Source organism: Nomascus leucogenys, chromosome 6 (genome assembly GCF_006542625.1).
Source record: "Nomascus leucogenys isolate Asia chromosome 6, Asia_NLE_v1, whole genome shotgun sequence".
Lineage (NCBI taxonomy): Eukaryota > Metazoa > Chordata > Mammalia > Primates > Hylobatidae > Nomascus > Nomascus leucogenys.
The window spans coordinates 96,820,502-96,842,823 of record NC_044386.1 but is presented as its reverse complement, the minus strand read 5'-3'; the positions used below and the strand labels follow the sequence as shown (position 1 = coordinate 96,842,823).

The 22,322-nt window shown below is 36.9% G+C and overlaps 1 protein-coding gene across 7 annotated transcripts in view; it reads left to right on the top strand.

The window, feature by feature from the left end:
* Positions 1–22,322, top strand: part of PEAK1 (pseudopodium enriched atypical kinase 1) — a 298,162-nt gene that overhangs the window by 12,788 nt on the left and 263,052 nt on the right. For 4 of the 7 annotated variants that reach the window (XM_030814847.1, XM_030814848.1, XM_030814852.1 and 1 more), the window contains exon 1: positions 18,307–18,689. The exons of the other annotated variants lie outside the window; for them this stretch is intronic. The gene's annotated coding sequence lies outside the window, so the exon portion shown is untranslated. Of the gene's footprint in view, positions 1–18,306; positions 18,690–22,322 lie in introns of those variants that run through there. 7 annotated transcript variants of the gene reach the window in all.

Genomic DNA, 22,322 nt, shown 5'->3' with positions numbered 1-22,322 from the left:
AGGTCCTAGACATACATCTTTGATTCATCTGGTGTTGATTTTTGTATAATGTGAGATGAGGAACCAGTTTCATTCTTCTACATGTGGCTAGCTAATTGTCCCAGCACCATTTGTTGAATAGGGTATCCTCTTTCCACTTTGCTTTTTGTTTGCTTTGTTGAAGATCAATTTGCTGTAGTATTTGGCTTTATTTCTTGGTTCTCTGTTCTGTTCAAATTGGTCTATGTGCCTATTTTTACACCAGTACCAGGCTGTTTTGGTGACTGTAGCCTTATAGTATAGTTTGAAGTTGGGTAATGTGACACCTCCAGATTTGTTATTTTTGCTTAGTCTTACTTTGGCTATGTGGGCTCTTTTTTGGTTCCATATGAATTTTAGGATCATTTTTTCTAGTTCTATGAAAAATGATGGTGATATTTTGATGGAAGTTGCATTGAATTTGTTGATTGCTTTTGGCACTCTGGTCATTTTCACAGTATTCTGCCCATCCACAAGCACGGGATGTGTTTCCATTTGTTTGTGTCATCTGTGGTTTCTTTCAGCAGTGTTTTATAGTTTTCCTTGTAGAAGACTTTCACCTCCTTGGTTAGGTGTATTCCTAAGTATTTTATTTTACTTTTTGCAGCTATTATAAAAGGAGTTGAGTTATTGGTTTGATTCTCAGCTTGGCCACTGTTGGTGTATAGCAGTGCTACTGATTTGTGTACATTGATTTTGTATCCTGAAACATTACTGAATTCATTTATCAGACCTAGGAGCTTTTTGGATGAGTCTTTAGGGTTTTCCAGGTATACAATTATATCATCAGTGAACAGTGACAGTTTCACTTCCTCTTTACCAGTTTGGATGCCCTTTATTTCTTTCTGTTCTCTGGTTGCTCTGGCTAGGCTAGGCTGTTTTTCATTATTTGCCTTTTGGAATCTGACTGCATCCATACTGCTAAACCTCAAAACTAAATACTTCAAGTAAACTGCTGGGTCTTAATTCAGCTGTTGGTCCTGAAGTTAAAAGAGGTTGTTCGTTTCCAGATTCAGTGAGGAAGGTATTATAATCTAAGAGTGATGAGAAAGACGAAAAACCTATAAAAATCTATTTTCTTCTATGCAGTATAACAGCAAGTTTAAATGGTTTCTTATATACCTCTGCCCATACAAATGCAGCTTGTGAAATATTATCAGTGAATATGTAAATCACACCATAAGCTGCATAGAAATAATTTATAGATACAATGGTTTCTAATTTAGGGAGTTAGACCTCTGAATTCCTTAATTATTGACTTAGATTTTTAGGGAGTTAGACTTCTGAATTCCTTAATTATTGACTTAGGTTTTATTTCTCATATTTTAAAATTAAATATATATAAATAAAATATGAATCTCATAAATGCAACTTGTAGTCGTCAGTTTTGTATTCCAAATGTCTAGCAGAAAATCTTGTCACCTAGGAAAGGATATGTTTTGTATTCTTTTGTAAAAGTCAGTGGCAGGGCTTTATTAAGATGTGAATGCTGCTGATCTTCTCTTATCTTCTATGGGCCTGCATCGTCTGGATTTTTATGGGCTTGCTGTCTTACTAGGAGACTGACTCCTGCTATATGCAATGATTTCCCTCTAATTTTCTCTGTCCTTTTTGGCTGAAGATCTCAAGTGGAGTTTGATATTACATATTATACCACACATCTTTTAAAAATTAATAGCTTTTATGATAGGAATATAGTTCATTTTTATTGTAGAAAAGTTGGAAAATGTAGAATAAGTAAAAAGGAGAAAATCTGTCATGCTACCATCCAGAGATAACTAGTGCTAATAATGTAATGCCCTTCTCCTCAGCCTTTTTGTGTATATATACATCTTAAAATATCTAATTGATCTCGGCCGGGCGTGGTGGCTCAGGCCTGTAATCCCAGCACTTTGGGAGGCTGAGGCGGGCAGATCACGAGGTCAGAAGATCGAGACCATCCTGGCCAACATGATGAAACCCCGTCCCTACTAAAATACAAAAATTTATCCGGGTGTGGTGGCGTGCACCTGTAGTCCTAGCTATCCAGGAGGCTGAGGCAGGGGAATCGCTTGAACCTGGGAGGCAGAGGTTGCAGTGAGCCGAGACTGTATGACTGCACTCCAGCCTGCGGACAGAGCGCAAGACCCTGTCTCAAAAAAACAAAACAAAACAAAACAAAACTAATTGACCTTATACTACATATAATAGGGATATAGTTTATGTATCAGTTATAATGAATGCAGTAAAGTGGTCAACTGTGAAAGGCATGCAGGAGCTGAGACTGATTGAGGAGAAAGCAGATTTATGTTGACTGCAGGAATTGGCATTTTTCTTTTTTTCATATTGCTAAATTACATTCAATAAGTTGAATACATATTGAAGCAGCAGTACCTTTAATAATCTGATAACCTGCTCTTTTTTTCTGATAATGTATCATAGACTTTATCATTAATAAATCGTACCTCCTCCTCCTCCTATGATCATTCTCCAATGTATTGAGAACTGGCGATCATACAGAATATATTAGTAGAGCGGACTCTTTATAGTCTCGAAGAATATGTCTCAAATCTCTTGGGTATATCTTACAGCAGTGCTGTCCAATAGAAATAGTGCAAACCACATATGTAGTTTCAAATTTTCTAGTAGCCACCTTAAAAAAAGTACAAAGAAGCAGGTGAAATTAATTTTAATGATATATTTTATTCTAGTATAAATAGTATATAGCAACATGCCATCAATATAATCAATTATTGAGATATTTTACACTCTGTTTTTTCTATCTTCCAAATCCAATGTATATTTTCCACTTAAAGCACATTTCACTTCAGACTAGCTGCATTTCAGATGCTTCATAGCCACAGGTGGCTAGTATTGGCACAGTCCTAGAACATGGAATTTCCCCCCAGAACATGCAATAAAATATCACTTTGCAGGTATTCTGGAGAGGTATATGAGAAGAAAACAGCAAAGCCAAGTTACACCATGAATCCTGAACACTCACTTTGCTGTCTCATAAGATGTTAAACCTTTGCCTCAATAAAATTAGATATTTCTTTATTTATGGACCTTCATGTCACACAAGTGTTAAATTTGTGGTTGTCTAAAGGCCTACTGGATATATTATTGGCAGTAACTCTCAGAATGGTCAGTAAAATTGATTCTATATTCTAAAGTTCTGTTTTTAACTACCAGGTACTATGCTCATTACCTGGGTGATAAAATAATCTGTACCAACCCTTGTGACACTCAGTTTACTCGTGCAACAAACTTGTAAATGTATCCCCTGAACCTAAAAGTTGGAAATTAAAAAAAGTCATTCTGTTTCTAAAATGAATTTGTGGCATTGTAATAAATATGTGGCATGGGCATAAAGGTTAGTGATACAAACTGAATATAATAGAACAGAATTGAATAAGCTTTTTTTTTAATTGAGTTCGTGGTCATGTGAAAAATATTCCTTAACATCTTATGCTTTATTTTGTTCCTGTTAGATGGAGATAATCCTGCCCTTTTTTCTTAATATGGTTTTGATTGTCAAATAAGATGAATGGAAACTAAAGGGATGTGTTTTATTCATCTTCATGTCCCCAGGACTTATATAGGGTATGATATATGAACATCCAATAAATATTAGACTCAGAGGCTGAATATATGTGAAAGAACTTTCTAAATAAATATGCTACCAGTGGAATCTATTACTACTGTACCTGATTTGTACTATTTCTTATTTAAGTTCTTTACTAGAATATGAGAACTCTTTAATAATTATTTACCCGTACAATCAATATGTAAGATTGCCTATCATGGTTGTATTTTTACTTACCCGTAATATTTTATTCATTAAATCTTGGCTGTAAATAAATATATTTCTAAAAATATGTTACTATCTTATTTTAAAACATGTTTAGCACTTAAATGTCCCTGCTTTTCTTCAGAGTAAACAATTTGAAATCTTGTTGTTGGTATTGAGAGATAGACTTGACTGCTTTCACCATACCCAATCAGCAGTTTGAGAGACAAATACAATCTCAATGGAGGCCAAGATGATAGAGGCAAAGTAGCAATATTTTAAATCCTGGAATATGGTTCTAGTAACCAGAAAAGCCTCCAATTTTGGAAGGGTTTCTTATTTCTATAATGATGAGAGAAACTCCATCTTTTTCTTCTGCAATGGGATGCAACATTTCATCATTGCTTAGAGTGGAAGTATAACAAAATCATAATGCAAGAGCAAATAATGTCTACCCAGAACTGCATTTCAAAGTGATCTTCATGAAAACATAAGCTTTTTCTGGCCTCAGCTATGAGTTTCTGCAACTGCCCACTCACTGAGTCATCTGTAGCAATTGAAAGTTTAGATATTTCCCATTCGTTAGGGTATTTTTTTTTTCATACAACGTGGCTTTTATCTATCCTGAATGAACTAAGCAAGATTCATATAAAATGGCATGTGCAGTATGAAAGTCTGCTTTATTGTTTCCTGGGAATAAATGAAGAACTTTAGAAAGCAGTTGAATATTATCAGTGTACTAGGAACCATTAACTAAACGATACACTCTGGGAGTAGTTGGCACAGTTTTGTTTTCATTATATTCCCCCACTTGTACCTTCACTCAAAACTGGAGCATATCTTTCATTATTTGATGACAGAAAGATAATCAGATTAAACTTGATTTTTTTCCTCTTTTTCTTCACATGATAATTATATACTAATAATTTTAACATGTAATATTTTAAATATTGAGAAAATATAGCACATGTTACTAAAAGATATGCAGTGACATTGAAGACCATTTGGCTAAATAAATGGGTGATATGTTGATTGAATGAAATAATTGGTCTCATTTAAAGAGGAGAAGAGGGAACTTGCCTCTTTTCCCTTGATTTATTCGCTTGATTTATTCCCTTGACCTCCTTTTCTCCCTGATGTCTAGATATGCATTTTAAAGCAATTCTATTACTGAAAATCCTCTGCTTGTTTCTGTTCCATTCTGAATTTTACTGTTTGTTGTCGTACTTAGGCACAAGGGAAGAGGATTGAAATCTGGTCCCTTTTTTTTTTTTTTTTTTTTGAGATGGAGTGTCCTTCTTGGCTCACTACAATCTCCGCCTCCCGGGTTGAAACAATTATCCTGTCTCAGCCACTATAGTAGCTGGGATTACAGGTGCGTGCCTCCACGCCCGGTTAATCTTTGTATTTTTAGTAGAACTGGGGTTTCACCATGTTGGCCAGGTTGGTCTTGAACACCTGACCTCAGGTGATCTGCCCACCTCAGCCTCCCAAAGTGCTGGGATTACAGGCGTGAGCCACTGCGCTCGGCCCTCCTTTTCTTTAGTCTTGCTACTTCTGTATCTTGCTTCTGCTCATTCTTAGCATAGAAAATATAATAAAGCAAGATGTACCTAATGGCTACTTGTAATCATGTTGTAAATAATTTTTATTGGAACTTTAAAATCCCAATACAGATCAGCAAAAGCTCTCTAAGAAAGTAAAACTGGCACCTTTAATGTATACCAAATTGCATTTCATGCATTCGACATTATGCTCTGTGTTAATTTTGAGTTCTTTCGTGGCAATGTCCGTTGAAGTTCTAATGAATAATATTCTGTGGAAAATACAAAGATATGTTCGTAGCTGATTTGGGAATTTAATTGAGCTATGAGCTACAATTTTTGTGTTGAGTTTTTTAAGAAACAAAGGAAATGTGATTTAGGTGAGTATTGTTCTTCTTATACTTAACAATTGTATTATGACTAGTGCAGATTGACTGTCGTGGTGTCTGGTCCTTGGGTATCATTTCTAGGAAAATGTTGAAAGAAATAGAAAAATGTATTCTTAATTAGTGCTAAAATTAAACCACTGCTTAAATTGCCAGCAAATTAGACATTTATCAGGAAAGGAAATAGTATGTACAGCAAAAGCAAGGGAGAAGAAAAGTTGCTCATTTATATGGTGATTATTTTGGAGGTAGTAGTTTGCAGTTTGATGATATTATTGTGAACCATTAATCTGTAAAACACGTTTATTATAAATGAGTTACAGGGTATGTATGAAAGCAGTTTTTATAGTATCCAGCCTACTTCTAGTGGGTAGAATGTGAGTTTTTAAAGTGTAAGATTTTTTTTCTTCTGATGTACCCCTTTTAAAATTTAAAATTTCTAAGTTTATGCCATTTATTGTATATATTGGGTTTTGTTGGATCTAAATGTTTTGTCGGTTATTCTGACATAAACAATACACAAGATTGTTATGTAGTGTTTGAAATAGTAAGGACCAAATGCAAAATCTTACTTCATTTTAGAGATTAGAAAAATGTTTTAAATTGAGCAAGTGATAGACGAATAATATCTCAGAAAAATTCAAACAATATATTGAAAAAGAAGACAAATCTTCCTTCAGTATTTTTCTATTTACCTTCCAGAGGTAATCATTGCAGTCAGCTTGATATCTTTCCAAGCATTGTAGTGTATATATGTAGTTTTATTTTGTGTCTGTATTTTTAATATATTGCATATGTTGTTCTACATTCTACCTCCTATCTCAATATTAAATATAGATGCTCCTCAACTTATAATGGGATTATGTCCTGATAAATTCATCCCCATGAGTTCAATTGTTTTAATTTTTAGATCCCACAAAAAAGTGAGAGCATGCAAAGTTTGTCCTTCTCTGCTTGGCTTATTTCACATAACATAATGACCTCCATTTCCATCCATGCTGTTGCATATGTCAAGATCTCATTCTTTTTATGGCTGTATAGTACTCCATTGTGTATATGTACCACATTTTCTTTATCCGTTTCTGTTGATGGACATAGGTTGCTTCGAAATCTTAGCTGTTGTGAATAATGCTGCAGTAAACATGGGAGTGGAGGTATCTCTTTGATATACTGATTTCCTTTGTTATGGGTATATACCTGAGAGTGGGATTGCTGGATCATATGGTAGCTCTATTTTTGGTTTTTTTGAGGAATGTCCAAAAACTTTCTCCATAGTGATCATACTAATTAATTTACATTTCCCCAAACAATGTGCATGGGTTCCCTTTTCTCCACATTCTTGCCAGCATTTATTATTACCTGTCTTTTGGATAAAAGCCATTTTAACTGGAGTGAGTTGGTATCTGATGATTTTGCATTTCTCTGATGATCAGTGATACCGAACACCTTTTCATAGACCTATTTGCCATTTGCATGTCTTTTGAGAAATGACTATAGAGGTCTTTTGCCCATTTTAAAATCAGATTATTAGATTTTTTCCTATAGAGTTATTTGAGCTCCTTATATATTCTGGTTGTTAATCACTTGTCAAATGGGTAGTTTGCAGATATTTTCTCCCATTCTGTGGGTTATCACTTCACTTTATTGATTGTTTTCTTTGCTGTGCAGAAGCTGTTAAACTTGATGTGACCCCATTTGTCTACTTTTGCTTTGGTTGCTTGTGCTTATGGAGTATTATTCGAGAAATGTTTGCCCAGTCCAATGCTGTGGAGAGTTTTCCCAATGTTTCCTTGTAGTAAGTTTATAATTTGAGGTCTTAGATTTAAGTCTCTAATTCATTTTGATTTGATATTTTGTGTATGGTGAGAGATAGGGGTCTAGTTTCATTCTTCTGCCTATGGATAGCCAGTCTCCCCAGCACCATTTACTGAAGAGACTGTCCTAATGTATGTTCTTGGCACCTTTGTTAAAAATGAGTTCACTGTAGATGTATGCATTTGTTTTTGGGTTCTCTATTTTGTTCCATTGGTCCGTGAGTTTATTTTTAATGCTAATACCATGCTGTTTTAGTTACTATAGCATTGTAGTATAATTTGAAGTCAGGTAATGTGATTCCTCCAGTTATGTTCTTTTTTCTCAGCATAGCTTTGGCTATTTTGGGTCCTTGTGGTTCCATATAAATTTTAGAATTTTTTTTTCTATTTCTATGAAGAATATCATTGGTATATTGATAGACATTAAATCATCTATTGCTTTGGGTAGTATGGACATTTTAACAATATTGATTCTTCCAGTCCATGAAGAATCTATAGATTGCTTTAGGTTGTGTGGACATTTTAACAGTATTGATTCTTCCAATCCATGAACATGGTATATCTTCCCATTTTTTAGCATCTTCTTCCACTTATTTCATCAATGTTTTATAGTTTTCATTGTAAGGATCTTTCACTTCTTTGGTTAAGTTAATTCCTAGGTATTTTATTTATTTGTAGCTATTGTAAATGGGATTGCTTTCTTGATTTTTTTTTTTTTTTTCAGATTTTTTGCTGTTGGCATATAGAAATGCTACTCTTTTTTTGTATGTTGGTTTTGTATCCTACAACTTTACTGAATTTATTAGTTATAATAGTTTTTTGGTGGAATCTTTAGGTTTATCCAAATATAAGATCATGTCATCTACAAACAATGATAATTTGACTTCTTTCTTTCCAATTTGGATGTTCTTTACTTCTTTCTCTTGTCTGATTGCTCTAGCTAGGACTTCCAGTATTATTTTGAATAACAGTGGTGAAAGTGGGCATCTGTGTGTTCCAGACCTTAGAGGAAAGGTTTTCAGTTGTTCTCCATTCAGTATGATACTAGCTGCGGTTCTGTCATATATGGCTTTTATTGTGTTGAGGTATGTTCCTTCTGTACCTAGTTTTTTGAATGTTTTTTATCATGAAGGAATGTTGAATTTTAGCAAATGCTTTTTCAGCATCCATTGAAATGATCATATGGTTTTTGTCCTTCATTCTGTTAATATGATGTATCACATTGATTTGCATATGTCAAGCCATCCTTGCATCTTCAGGTTAAATCCCACTTGATCGTGATGAATGGTCTTTTTAATGTGTTACTGGATTCAGTTTGCTAGTATTTTGTTGAGAATTTTTGCATAAATGTTCATCAGAGATGTTGGCCTGTATCTTTTTCTTTTTTTTTAAATGTGTCTTTGTATGGTTTTGGTATCAAGGTAATACTGGCCTCATAGAATGAGTTTGGAAGCATTCCTCCTCCTCTATCTTTCAGAATAGTTTGAGTAGCATTCATATTAGTTCTTCTTTAAATATTTTGTAGAATTCAGCAGTGAAACTATTGAGTCCTGAGCTTTTCTTTGCTGGATGACGTTTTATTATAGCATTGATCTCATTATTTGTTTTGTTTTATTTTATTTATTTTTTTGAGATGGAGTTTTGCTCTCGTTGCCCAGGCTGGAGTGCAGTGGCATGATCTCGGCTTACTGCAACCTCCACCTCCTGGGTTCAAGCGATTCTCCTGCCTCAGCCTCCCGAGTAACTGGGATTACAGGCATGTGCCACCATGCCTGGCTAATTTTTTTTTATTTTTTTTATTTTTAGTAGAGACGGGGTTTCTCTATGTTGGTCAGGCTGGTCTCGAACTCCCAACCTCAGGTGATCTGCTCACCTTGGCCTCCCAAGGTGCTGGGATTACAGGCGTGAGCCACTGCACCTGGCCTTGATCTCATTATTTGTTATTGGTCTGTTGAGGTTTTGGGTTTCTTCATTATTCAATCTTTGTAGGTTGTATGTGTGTTAGAATTTGTCCATTCTAGGTTTTTCAATTTATTGACATATAGTTACTCATAGTGGCCTCTAATGATCCTTTGAATTTCTGCAGTATTGGTTTTAATTTCTTCTTTTTCATCTTTTATTTTATTTATTTGAGTCTTCTTTCTTTTTTTCTTTGTCTCCTAAAGGTTTGCCAATTTTATCTTTTGAAAAAACCAACATTTCATTTCATTGATTTTTTTTTTGTTTCTATTTTATTTATTTCTTCTCTGATCTTTATTATTTCTTCTACTAATTTTGGGTTTGGTTTGCTCTTGCTTTTCTAGTTCTTTAAGTTGCATTGTTAGCTTGCTGATTTGAAATTTTTCTGTTGTTTTTATATAGGTGATTATAGCTGTAAATCTTCCTTTTGGTACTGCTTTCACTATATCCTGTAGATTTTTGGTATGTTGTGTTTCTATTATCATTTGTTTCAAGAAGTTTTAAAATTTTTCTTAATTTCCTCATTGACTCACTGGTCATTCAGGAGCATATTGTTCACTTTCTATGTGTTTATATAGTTTACAAAATTCCTCTTGTTATTGATTTCTGGTTTTATCCCATTGTGGTCAGATAAGATACTTGATATAATTTCATTTTTTTTGAATTTTAAAGAATGGTTTTGTGGCGTAACGTATGACCTATCCTTGAGAATGATCCATGTGCTGAGGAGAAGAATGTGTATGCAGCAGCCATTGGATAAAATGTTCTGTAAATATCTATTAGGTCCATTTGTTATAGAAGTGAGATTAAGTTTGATGTTTCTTTTCTGTCTGGATGATCTGTCCAGTGCTGAAAATGGGATGCTGAAGTTTCCAACTATTATCATCTTGGAATCTAGATCTCACTTTAACTCTGCTTTTCTCTCTCTCTCTCGCTTGCTTGCTTGCTTGCTCTTTAGCTCTAATATTGCTTTATATATCTGGGTCCTCCAGTGTTGGATACATATATATTTACAATTGTTATATCTTCTTGCTGAATTGACCCCTTCATCATTATTTAATCACCTTATTTGTCTGTAGTTTTTGTCTTGAAATCTATTTTGTCTTAAATAAGTATAGCTACCCCGCTCTTGTTTGGTTTCCGTTGGCATGGAATATCTTTTTCCATTTCTTTATTTTCAGTACGTGAGTCTTTATAGATGAAGTGTGTTTCTTATAGGCAACAGATAGTTGGGACTTTTTTTTGTTTGCTTTTTAAATCCTTTCTGCCACTCTGTGTCTTTTGATAGGAGAGTTTTGTTCATTTACTTTCAATATTATTACTGATAAGTAAGTAACTTACTCCTACCATATTTTTATTTGTTTCCTGGTTGTTTTGTGGTTGTCTGTTCCTTCTTTCCTTCCTTTCTGTCTTCCTTTTAGTGAAGGTGATTTTTCTCTGGTGTTATGTTTTAATTACTTGCTTTTAATTTTTTGTGTATTTGTTGTATGTTTTCTAGTTTGAGGCTACTATGAGGCTTGCATATAATATATATCTAGCTATCTACCTACCTATCTATAGATAGATATTTGATAATGGGTTTTAAATAACCCATTATTTTAAATTGGTGATAACACCGATTGCATAAACAAACAAGCAAAGAAAACAACTAATAAAAACTCTACACTTTATCGTCATCCCACCTGCTTTTTAACTTTTTGTTGTTTCTGTTTATATTTTATTGTACTGTGTTTTTGAAAGTTGTAGTTATTATTTTTGATCGGTTTATCTTTTAGTCTTTCTACCAAGATATGAGTAATTTAAACACCACAATTACAGTGTTGTAATATTATGTGCTTTTCTATACACTATTAGCAGTGAGTTTTGTACCTTTAGATTATTTATTTTTGCTCATTAAAGTCGTTTTCTTTCAGACTGAAGAACTCCTATTAGCATTTTTCATAGAACAGGTCTGTTGTTGATAAAATCCCTTTTGTTTGACTTTTGTTTGTCTGGGAAAGCCCTTATTTCTCCTTAATGTTTGAAGGATACTTTCACTAGATATATATTACTCTAGGATAAAGGTTTTTTTTCCTTAAGCACTTTAAATATGTTGTGCCTCTTGTCTCGTGGCCTGTAAAGTTTCCACTGAAAAGTCTCCTGCCAGTCTTATTGGAGCTACATTGTATGTTACTTGTTTCCTTTCTCTTGCTGCTTTAGGATCCTTTCTTTATCCTTGACCTTTGAAAGTTTGATGATTAAATGTCTTGAGGTAGTCTTATATGGGTTAAATCTTCTTGGTGTTATATAACATTCTTGTACTTGAATATTGATACCTTTCTCTAGGTTTGGGAAGTCTTCTGTTATCCCTTTGAATAAACTTTCTATCCCTGCCCCTCTCTCTCTCTGCCTCCTCTTTAAGGCCAATAACTCTTGGATTTGGTCTTTTGAGGCTATTTTCTAGATCTTGTAAGTGTGCCTCATTGTCTTTCATTCTTTTTTTCTTTGCTGTCCTCTGACTGTGTATTTTCAAAGAGCTTGTCTTCAAGCTTACTGACTCTTTCTTCTGTTAAGAAACTCTGATGCATTCTTCAGTATGTCAGTTACATTTTTCAACTTCAGAATTTCTGCCTGATTCTTTTAAATTATTTTAGTCTGTTAGTTAAATTTATCTGATAGGATTCTGAATTCATCCTCGGTTTTATCTTGAATTTTATTGCATTTCCTCAAAAATAGCAATTTTAGTTTGTTTAAATTTTTAACTTTTAATTTTTATGGGTACATAGGAGTTATATATATTTATGGGGTACAGTAAATGTTTTGATACAGGCATAGAATGAGTAATAGTTACATCATGGAGAATGGGGTATCCATCCCCTCAAACATTTATCCTTTGAAACAGCTATTTTGAATTATATGTTTGAAATGTCACATTATCTCTGTCTCTCCAGGATTGATTCCTGGTGCCTTATTCAGTTTGTTTTAATTAGGTCATGTTTTCCTGGATGGTCTCGATGCTTCTGGGTGTCCGTTGGTGTTTGGTCATTGAAGTGTTAGTTATTTATGGTCATCTTTGCAATGTGGGCTTATTTGTACCCCTTCTTTTTGAGAAGACTTTCTAGGTATTTGAAGGGACTTGGGTGTTGTAATCTAAGTTTTTAGTTACTGCAGTCATGTCTGCATTAGAGAGCACCCTGAGCCCATTAACACTGGCTTTTGCAGACTCATAGAGGTGCTGCCTTGGTGGTCTTGGATAAGATCCAGAAGAAGTCTCTGGGTTACTAGGCCAAGACTCTTGTTCACTTCCCTTACCTTCTCCCAAACAAATGGAATCTCTTTCTGTGCTGAGCTGCCTGGAAGTGGAGGAGGGGTGACACAAGCACTCCTGTGGCCACCATCACTGGGACTGTGCTGGGTCAGACCTGTGGTCAGCATGGCACCGGGTCTCACTCAAGGCCCATGGTAACCACTGCCTGCCTATTGCCTATGTTTGCTCAAGATACTAGAACTGTACAATCAGCAGATAGCAAAGCCAGCCAGGTTTGTGTCTTTCTCTTCAGGATGGCAAGGTTTCCCTAGCCCTGGGTAGGTCCACAGATGCCACCCAGGAACCAGGGCCTGGAGTTGAAAACCTCAGGAATCTAGCTGGTACTCTATTCTAATGCGGCTGAGCTGGCACTCAAGCCACAAGACAAAGTCCTTCCTACTCTTCCCTTCCCTTTCCACAAGCAGGGAATTCTGTCCCCATGGCCATCATTGTCCGTGGTGAGTACTGCCTGGCTACTGCTGATGTTCACTCAGGCCCAGGGACCCTTCAGTCAGCTTGTGATGAATGTTTTCAGGCCCAGGACTCTCCCTTCAGAGCAGTGGGCTCCCCTCTGGCCCAGGGCAGATCTGAAAATGCCATCTAAGTGCCAACGCCTGAAATTGGGAACCCTGCAAGATCCGCCTTGGTGCTGTATTCCACTGTGGCTGCACTGGTAAGCTGTAAGACAAAGTTTCCTTTACTCTTCCCTCTCCTTTTCTTAAGCAGAAGGAGTCTCTCCTTGTAGCTACCACAGCTGGGAATGTGTGAGGTGTTAGGTCATGCCTGAAGCCAAGTCTCACCCAAGGCCCTTAGCAAGTACTGCCTAGCTAACACTGCTGATTATTCAGGGCCAAGGAGTCCTTTAGTCAGCAGGTGATGCATCCTGCCAGGACTGGGTCCTTCCCTTCAAGGCAGTGGGTTCCCTTCTGGCCCAGAGTGTGTCTAGAAATGTGGTCCAGGAACTAGGGCCTGGAATAGGAGCCTGCTTGGTGGCCTGTCCTACTGTGGCTGAGCTGGTATCCAAGTTGCAAGACAAAGTCCTCTTTACTTTTTGCTCTCTTCTCAAAAGGAGGGAAGGAGCCTCTCCCCAAACTGCGAGCTGCACTGCCTGAGGTTGTGGGGGGCAGTGTGGGGAGTGGAGTTCAAGCACTCCCTTGGTCGCCCTGGCTCGTTTCTCACCAGGTTGTGTAATCCCCAAAGTCCACTGGCTCCAAACCCAGCACCACACCAGGACTTGCCCAGGAATTGCAGTCCTTGTGGCCTAGACTGCCTTTCAAGTTTATTTAGAACCCCAGAGCACTTTAGCCCATGGTGGCAAGGCTCTCTGGAACTCAGGTTCCAGTTATTGGGATGGGCAATTCGCCTCTGGCTAGGGCTGCTCTAAATGCTCCCTCTGTGGGCACCAGCTGAGTTCTGCCTGGTCTTGCTTTCCACTGTGACAGGGCAGCCCTGAGGTCCAATGGAAAGTCCCACAAGCGGTGTGCTCTCTTTCCCCGCAAATGCACAACTTCCCTCTCCATGCCACACAGGATGGGGGAGGGAGGAGGGGATGGTGTCGGCAATTGAACACTGTCTTTCCTACCCTCTTCAGTGTGTCTTTCAGTGATATGAAGTTAAAAAATCAGATGATTTTTGCTTGTTATGAAGGTGCTCTTTTGCGTGGATAGTTGTTCAATTTGGTATTCCTGCAGGGAGGACGATTGGTGGATGCTTCTATTTGGCCATCTTATTCTGCCTCCTCCTCAACAAAACCTGGATGTTTTTTGATGCGTGAGAACAGTAAAGAAGACCGTCCATGAGGGTAGAAAACCTGTGTTTTCCTATTCAAAGTTAGATCCCCTGTGCCTCTCTTTATATCTCATATGGCATAGACATGAAGATGTAGGAATAGATGAATGTATAAATGCCATATATATGATGCGTATTAATCTTTGGGCCATGAGTTGAAAATAACCTGGCAGTTAAGGCTGCAGAGATTGCCTTGAATTGCATTGATCTTAATACCTCTGTAATTCTGAGCAGTTAAGCTCTTTGATATATTATCAGAAATTTGAGTTATTTTGTTCTCTTGCTATATTTTACTTTATTGTATTAGAGGTATTACTCTTTTTTCACATAGATTATCATTATCTAAGTTATGATCTAAGCTACACAGGTAACTTTGGCCACACCATTCAGAGTGAAAAACTGTGATGAATATTGTTTAGTGTGTATCCCACCAGTGGTTGTATTATTTCCACATTGAAGATTCTGATTTTTAGTTCAGTTTTGCGAACGTTTTCTGCATGCCTTCTTTGTGACAAGCCTGGTGCCAAATGCTGCGGGTACAAAAATGAATGAACTACAGTCTGGCCTTCCTGTATCTCACTGCCCAGGAAGAGAATTTCAGTGCTACGTGTCAAGTACAATTATAGGGGTATATACAGGACCATAGATTTGCACTTTGGAGTTAATTTGACCATTCTGATATAGAGATAGTTTATAGGCTAAGAGTTTAAAGTATTTCTAATGGTTCATCACGCTTCACATTCTGGTATTAACACTTTTTAAGAAGTTACAGGTGAATAATCGGATATTAGTATGTATGTGATCATCTCTTCTCCCGTTTAATTTGTTGGTTAAAGAGAGAACTCTTTAACTTGTTTGCTATCTTATTTCCTTGTATTAGTTTGCACACTGTTAGTATACAATGTCAAGAGTTGGCAGAATTTAGGATCCTTTGATAGCAATTTCCCTTCCCTTTTTTTGGGAAGGATACTAAGAAACAGTGATTCAGACTTCTGTATCTTTGTGCTTTACACATTTTCTTTTGGATACGTGCTGGTGGGTACTGTTATCTTAGGCTGAGCCAGAAATGATGCCATCAAATCATATTGCTTTTCATTTCAAGTTGGCAGCATCTTTAATAGCAGTGCAATAGTTTGGCCTGGTGTTCTCGAGTTGAAAGGATTCTAGCATTTGTACCATAGAGAGTAAATAGTGCCCCCTTTCCCTGGTATCTCTATTTTTTTTTGCCCTGAGTTAGGTTGGTGCCAGTGCCCTTTCCTCTTGTATTTAAATCTGACCTTTATATTTCTGTCCCGCTAGAATATAAACTTTGTGAGCAGGGGTCCTCTTGTTCACACAAGTATTCTAGCACTTAGAATAGTGTCTGGTATATAGCAGCTTGCAGTAAATACTGTTGAATGAATGGTATGTGAACAGTGCTACCCAGAAGACTGAATGAATCTTTAATGCACAGTTCATGTTTCAGAGCAAGGAGTTGTATTCCTATTCTTTATGTGAAACTGTGTGGGTACTGTGTAGCTCAGCAGTAGCACCACGGGTCTGGGCTGCCTCAACCAGTATCATTTGCTGGGGTAACTAAGAAGATTCTTACTGCCCAGCTTACCCAGGAATAAGGAGAGTCATAAATGGAGTCTTCTAAGTCTGTGGGCTGGGATTCAAGGTCTCTGTGACTTTAAACTGAAATCTTGATGGGGACAGTGTACCCTCACAGTCCTAGGGAGCCCTTTGAACTTATTCTACAGAGGCAAAAGTTCTTTTTGGTTGTGTCATCTTGCAAGGAGTTCCTGGAATTCCCAGGGCATGTGTCTGCTGGATTGTGCCCCAGGAAAAGTTGACAGTTTATTGTCCTGTTTAAGAGCTGGGGATCTGCAACCAGACCACCTTGTTGAAATCCTGGCACTGTGATTTCCCTTATTTGTGATCTCCAGCAAATTACTTATTTTGTTTCTTAGTTATCTCATCTTTAAAATGAAAATAGTACCTAATTTATAGTCTCATTTGTGGATTAATACAGGCAAAGGGCTTAGAACATGCCTGGCACATAGTACCAATCTTCAGTAAATATTACATGTACATATTTGATACAGAGAAAATTCATACCTCTTTTACTCATTTTCCTTCTAATATGCTTTCCTGAGGAAGATGAGAAGCCACAGAGGTACAGCTGATGTTCTGGGAATTTTAATGAGGCCTACCTGTGCCCATGGAAGTGTGTTGAGCATATGATAGCACATAACATCAGCTTCTAATGCTGTCATCCATCACCATGTGTCAGGTAGAAAGCAGGTGGAGAACTTTAGCTCTGGAAAGCCCTAATTATCCTCAAAGCAGGCTATGCTCAATTTGACAGTGTCATGATTTTTAATATTTGAAAATTCCAGAATTGCTACTCTGGATGTAATGCTTTCTTTTTCTTCTTCCTCTTTCCTGCTTTTACTTATACAGTTAGGTGAATATGATGCTCCACTTCCCACACAGATACTCAAATAGCTCTGACTGCTGAAATGTTGGTATCTTACTGTCAGCACATAACTTGTTGCTGTGTTATTGAAATTTTCACTGTTTTGAAATTTTTACTGTTATCTGGATTTGAATCCCAGCTCTCCCAAGCTTCAGTTTTCTTTCATTTGTCAAATGGGATAAAAGTATCCACTTCATAGGGTTGTTGTGAGGATTAATGATGAATACAAAACACTTAACATAGTACGTGGCATGTAATATTAGTTGTAAAGTTAATATATCCATTATCATCATTCTGTTTCAAATCAGCAATGAAATACAGACTACACTAATCCCATTTCTGCTTGGAATTGTGAGTCTAAATGCAATGTAGCAGTTCCCTGCTTGAAATACACTGTAAACCTTCCAATTGCAGTCAAGATTTTACTACCTTCTAGGGTATACAGGGATGGTGGAACATAGCAAACCTTGAGATTTGGCTTTCCCGTGTTTGTATTCCAGCCTTTCTACCCAAAGGTAGTAACCTAGATTTCTATTACATATACCCCTTGATGCCTCCTCCAGTAAAACTGCAGTAATCTAATTTGTACTCTGTCCTTGAATTGAAGACAGAATTAGGAAGTGCATCCAGTACATTTGGTAGCAAAGTTCTGAAATGGCCTCTAAGATAATTACTTTCATAATAACCTATAAAATTTCATGTATAACCACAAGTTATCATCCTAGCTTTGTTACGTTTCTTTTTCTTTGACTTGCAAAACATCCCTCCATGAGAGATGGTATTATCTGCCATTTACAAATTAGGAAAGCAAGGCTCAGAAAGGTCAAATAATTTGCCTAAGGTTGCACACCTGTCTAGTGACACGCAGGGTTGATTCACTCTACAGCTTTTTCCTTTTTGCTCAGAATTCGAAAGCTGAATCCCAAAATTAGGGTCAAAATTTTTCCTATAAAAACTTGTAAATGATAGAACTAAAAAAAGAGAATGGATGCAGTGGTTCATGCCTGTAATCCCAACACTTTGGGAGACCAAGACAGGAGAATCACCTTAAGCCCAGGAGTTCGAGATCAGCCTAGGCAATATAGTGAAACCTGTGTCTACAAAAAATTTAAAAATTAGCCAAAGTTGGTGGTGCATGTCTGTAGTCCTAGCTGAGGCTGAGGTAGGAGGATCGTTTAAGACCGGGAAGCAGAGGTTGCAGTGAGCCAAGATAGCACCACTGCACTCCAGCCTGGGCGACAGAGCAAGACCCTATCTCAAAAAAAAGAATAAGCAAAAGAAGGTAGACAGGCAGAAAGAAGGTATGAAGAAAGTTAAGTTAATAAATGTGGAACATAAAAGACAGGATGGAAACAAATTTATTGAAGTATCTCTGGTAAACAATTTATATAAGGCCTGTTTGATGGAGTATTTTTTTTTTTGTAGTGTGAAGTTTTAACTTGGAGACCCAGAATTCAAACTTGAAACTATAGAAGAGAGGATGAAGAGAATATTAGCAGTTGAAAGGAAAATGTAGAAATGGAAACATTATGTATATTTAACAGAAAACAATGATCAACATGAAATGTTGAAGATATATGTTCTAAGTGATAGCTATGTGAAGATATGGTTCAGAGAAGGCAAATTGCATGTATTATTTGATACACGGAGAGAAGATTCAGGTAAGCATTCTGGAGTTAATATTTCCTGAGTTAGTTGCCATAGTATTAAATTATATTTTTCTGTAAATGAGATGCCAATATGAGTCTTCTTTTATTTGGAGTGTTTAAGCAGGGGAAAAGGAGGCAGACACTGAATAGCTACTGCAACTATCTGAGGAAGTGTTGTAATACACTAAAAGTTCCGATACAAATTTCATTAGCTGCATGTTAGCATGTCGTATCTGTCACTCTGAGGCTTTACCTTTTACCTATGAAGCCCACATTGGTAATTAAACATTTTCACATGTTTAAACTTCTACAAGAGGCTCAAGTTTTGTACCTTCAATTTACGCATGATCCAGCTGCATATACTTTTCAAGTTGTTTTTATTTTTTTTAGACAGGATCTTGCTCTGTTGCCCAGGCTGGAGTGTAGTGATGCTATCATGACTTACTGCAGCTTTTACCTTCTGGGCTCAAGCGATCCTCCTGCCTCAAGCCCCACAAGTAGCTGGGACCACAGGTGCACACCACCACACCCAGCTAATTTCAGCTATATATACTTAGAACATACTAAGTATACCCACTTGCTAACATTCACTTCAACAGGATACAACTGGCCCTGCCTCCCCTCCTTACCAACCAACTCTCCTCTGACTTATGGGTTTGTCAAGAAGGCTGCCATCCACATACTTGGCCAGATACCAAAATGCTGAGGTCACTTTTTATTCATTGAGTGCTTTATCTTTATATCTAACGAAGTCTGGTAGTTCTTCCTTTGGAATATAGAGCTTGTTCCTTTCCCTTCACTGTCACTATTTTATTTATTTTTAATTTTTAATTTTTTTTGCTATAGAGGAAAAGATAATTATTGCTTGTTTTTTGGGAATTCTCATAACTTCCTCAAGTAATTTTGTAACACATTTTCCTGGGTAATGCTTTTTCATTTTTGCTTAATTTAGTTATGTAATCTTAGTTTGGCTGCTTAGGAATGTCACTGGAGAGCTACTTCTCTATTGGAGATGTAATTCTCTGTTCTGCTAAGAGAGGAGATCGTACACATTAGTTAGGGTTGTCATAAAAGGAGTTGAAAACATCAACTGTTAGCAAATCACTTTCCTTATGTGATTGTTTTGAATTTGAACAACAATCCATCTGTTTTGTCTTAAACAAAAGTTAAGATATGCATAAAGACAAATATTTGTAACCTAGTATGAGGGAATTCTTACCCTACAAAATTATTTTAGGAGCAGGCTAATTATATTTACACCTAGGCAGTGAACAGCCAGTCTTTGAAGAGAGTAAAGCATCAGATAACTTACCATTTTAAAAGTCTATTGATGTGTTTGTTTCCAGGAAGAGAGAATTTAATAATTTGTTAATTTAAGGGAGCAAGTGTTTTTGTAGAAAAGATTATCAAGATTGTAATCAGGCCTTAATGGGAGTTTTCTTGTGAGAAATTCTAGAAGGAGGGAGATAATTTCTGTTGGAGACTTATTCTATGTTGAGAACACAGAAATAGTTCAGAAGTGTATTAGGAATGTTTACAAACTTATATGTCTGCATTTTATTGAGTTAACAAGTTTACTATGTCTTGTTTAAATAGATTTTTTTTTTATTATGGATACACAATAATTGTATTAGAGAAATTCCTTAAAGATCTTTGGTAAGAGGATCCCTCTCCATCTGCTGATTTCCAATATATTTCTGTTGTGCAGCAGCCAGCTATGCATGCCTGTCGATTGAGGTATTAACGAGGCATGAGTTTGCAGTTCAGTAGGAATCTAGACATAGTGGTGTCGTGGGAAGATCTTGCACATGGTCTGATGTGATGGATAACCAACTGTGGGACATGGGGAAAGCAACACTTCTCTCTTGGCTTCATTTCTCACTCTGTAAAATAAAGGAGTTAAATCAAGGGCCCTTCTCTCTCTGCGTCTCTCATTTTATGATGCCACCAGAATCCCTTCTGAGCTCCTCATGAAGAGGTGTTTGTTCCATAGCCCTTTCTATTTTTTTAATGTAGTCCTTGTTCTGATGGGTATGAAGAAAGCCAGCCTAAACGGATTGGGGTTTTGGAAAATTTTTTCCCTCTGATTGTAATTAAGTGACCTAAACAGATATTGAATTTATGACCATAATGTTAATAGCTTTGTGCTACCAACTGCATTTTAACAACAAAGCAGGATTGTTTCCAAACTAGAAATCTATGAAAATTCAAATATTGATGAAGAAGGCTTCCCATACTTTGTTGTACATAGAGTCATTCTTAAGAATACTTGGGATGCTCATTCTAATAATAACTTCAGTATAAGAGGTAATTAAGAACAAAGACGTTGGAGGCGTACTTCGTGGGTCCACATCTGGTTCTGCAACTTGCTTGTTTTGTGACTTTGGACAAGTTATAATACCTACTAAATAGATTTTCTGAGGAATAAATGCTGAGGAATATATGCCTGGCCTTTAGTTCTATATATGTTTAGCCGCTGTTATTAATTATTTTTACATTCCAGGAATCAGTGCCTCCTATAATAGCTCCGTTAATCCTCATAGCAGTTCTATGAAAATAGTACCATTTTTATCCTCATGAAGAGACCAAGATTCAGAGAGGCTAAATAATTGGCCCAAGGTCACGTATAAAATGGGTGCTAGATTCAAACCAGGTTTATCTGACTCATTCTAAAACTAAGGCTCCTTCCTTCTTCATATATTCTGCCCTAAGCCTGGTCCTTTGGAAATTCTCAATGCTTTTAACTAGTCAGGAGGCAGTTGGTGTTAGAAGACCAAAGGCTCAGGTGGCATCTAAATAAGTGCCTCTCTTAATCACCATGATAAAATGATGTGACTCTTCTTTAGAAATGTGCCTTTCAGGCCGGGCGCTGTGGCCCACGCCTGTAATCCCAGCACTTTGGGAGGCAGAGGCGGGCGGATCACGAGGTCAGGAGATCGAGACCATCCTGGCTAACACAGTGAAACCCCGTCTCTACTAAAAATACAAAAAATTAGCTGGGCGTGGTGGCGGGCGCCTGTAGTCCCAGCTACTCGGGGAAGCTGAGGCAGGAGAATGGCATGAACCCAGGAGGCGGAGCTTGCAGTGAGCTGAGATTGCACCACTGCACTCCAGCCTGGGTGACAGAGCGAGACTGTGTCTCAAAAAAAAAAAAAAGAAATGTGCCTTTCAGACTTCAGAGTTTTCCATGAATTATTTTCATACAGTGTGACTTCCTTTTGTTCATCTTCTCTACAGAATGAGGCAGGCTTGGCACCCAGTCCCCAGATAGCCTTCCTTATAAGTGGTCTTGAAGTATCTGGGCTGGGTTAGAAAAAAGACTGCTTTGCCATATCTATGTCCTTACCTTTACAGAGTGAAAATTGTAATACACAAAATAATTACAATGAAGTTAACAACCAGAACATCCTCATAGCTCCCTTTATTCCTCAGATATTTAATATTTAGCTATCTGACATTTTAATCTGAAGTTTAGTCCTTTTATTTTTTGCTGGAAAATTTTAGAATGGCTTTAGAGTGAAACAGCATCATTGAAAATAAAACAATTGTCTTCTATTTGCAAAACTTTAAAGTACATTTGTTTTAACCACCTCTAACCATTTTTGTTTTTTTATTTTTACTTGAAAATTATTTAGCAGAAATAAT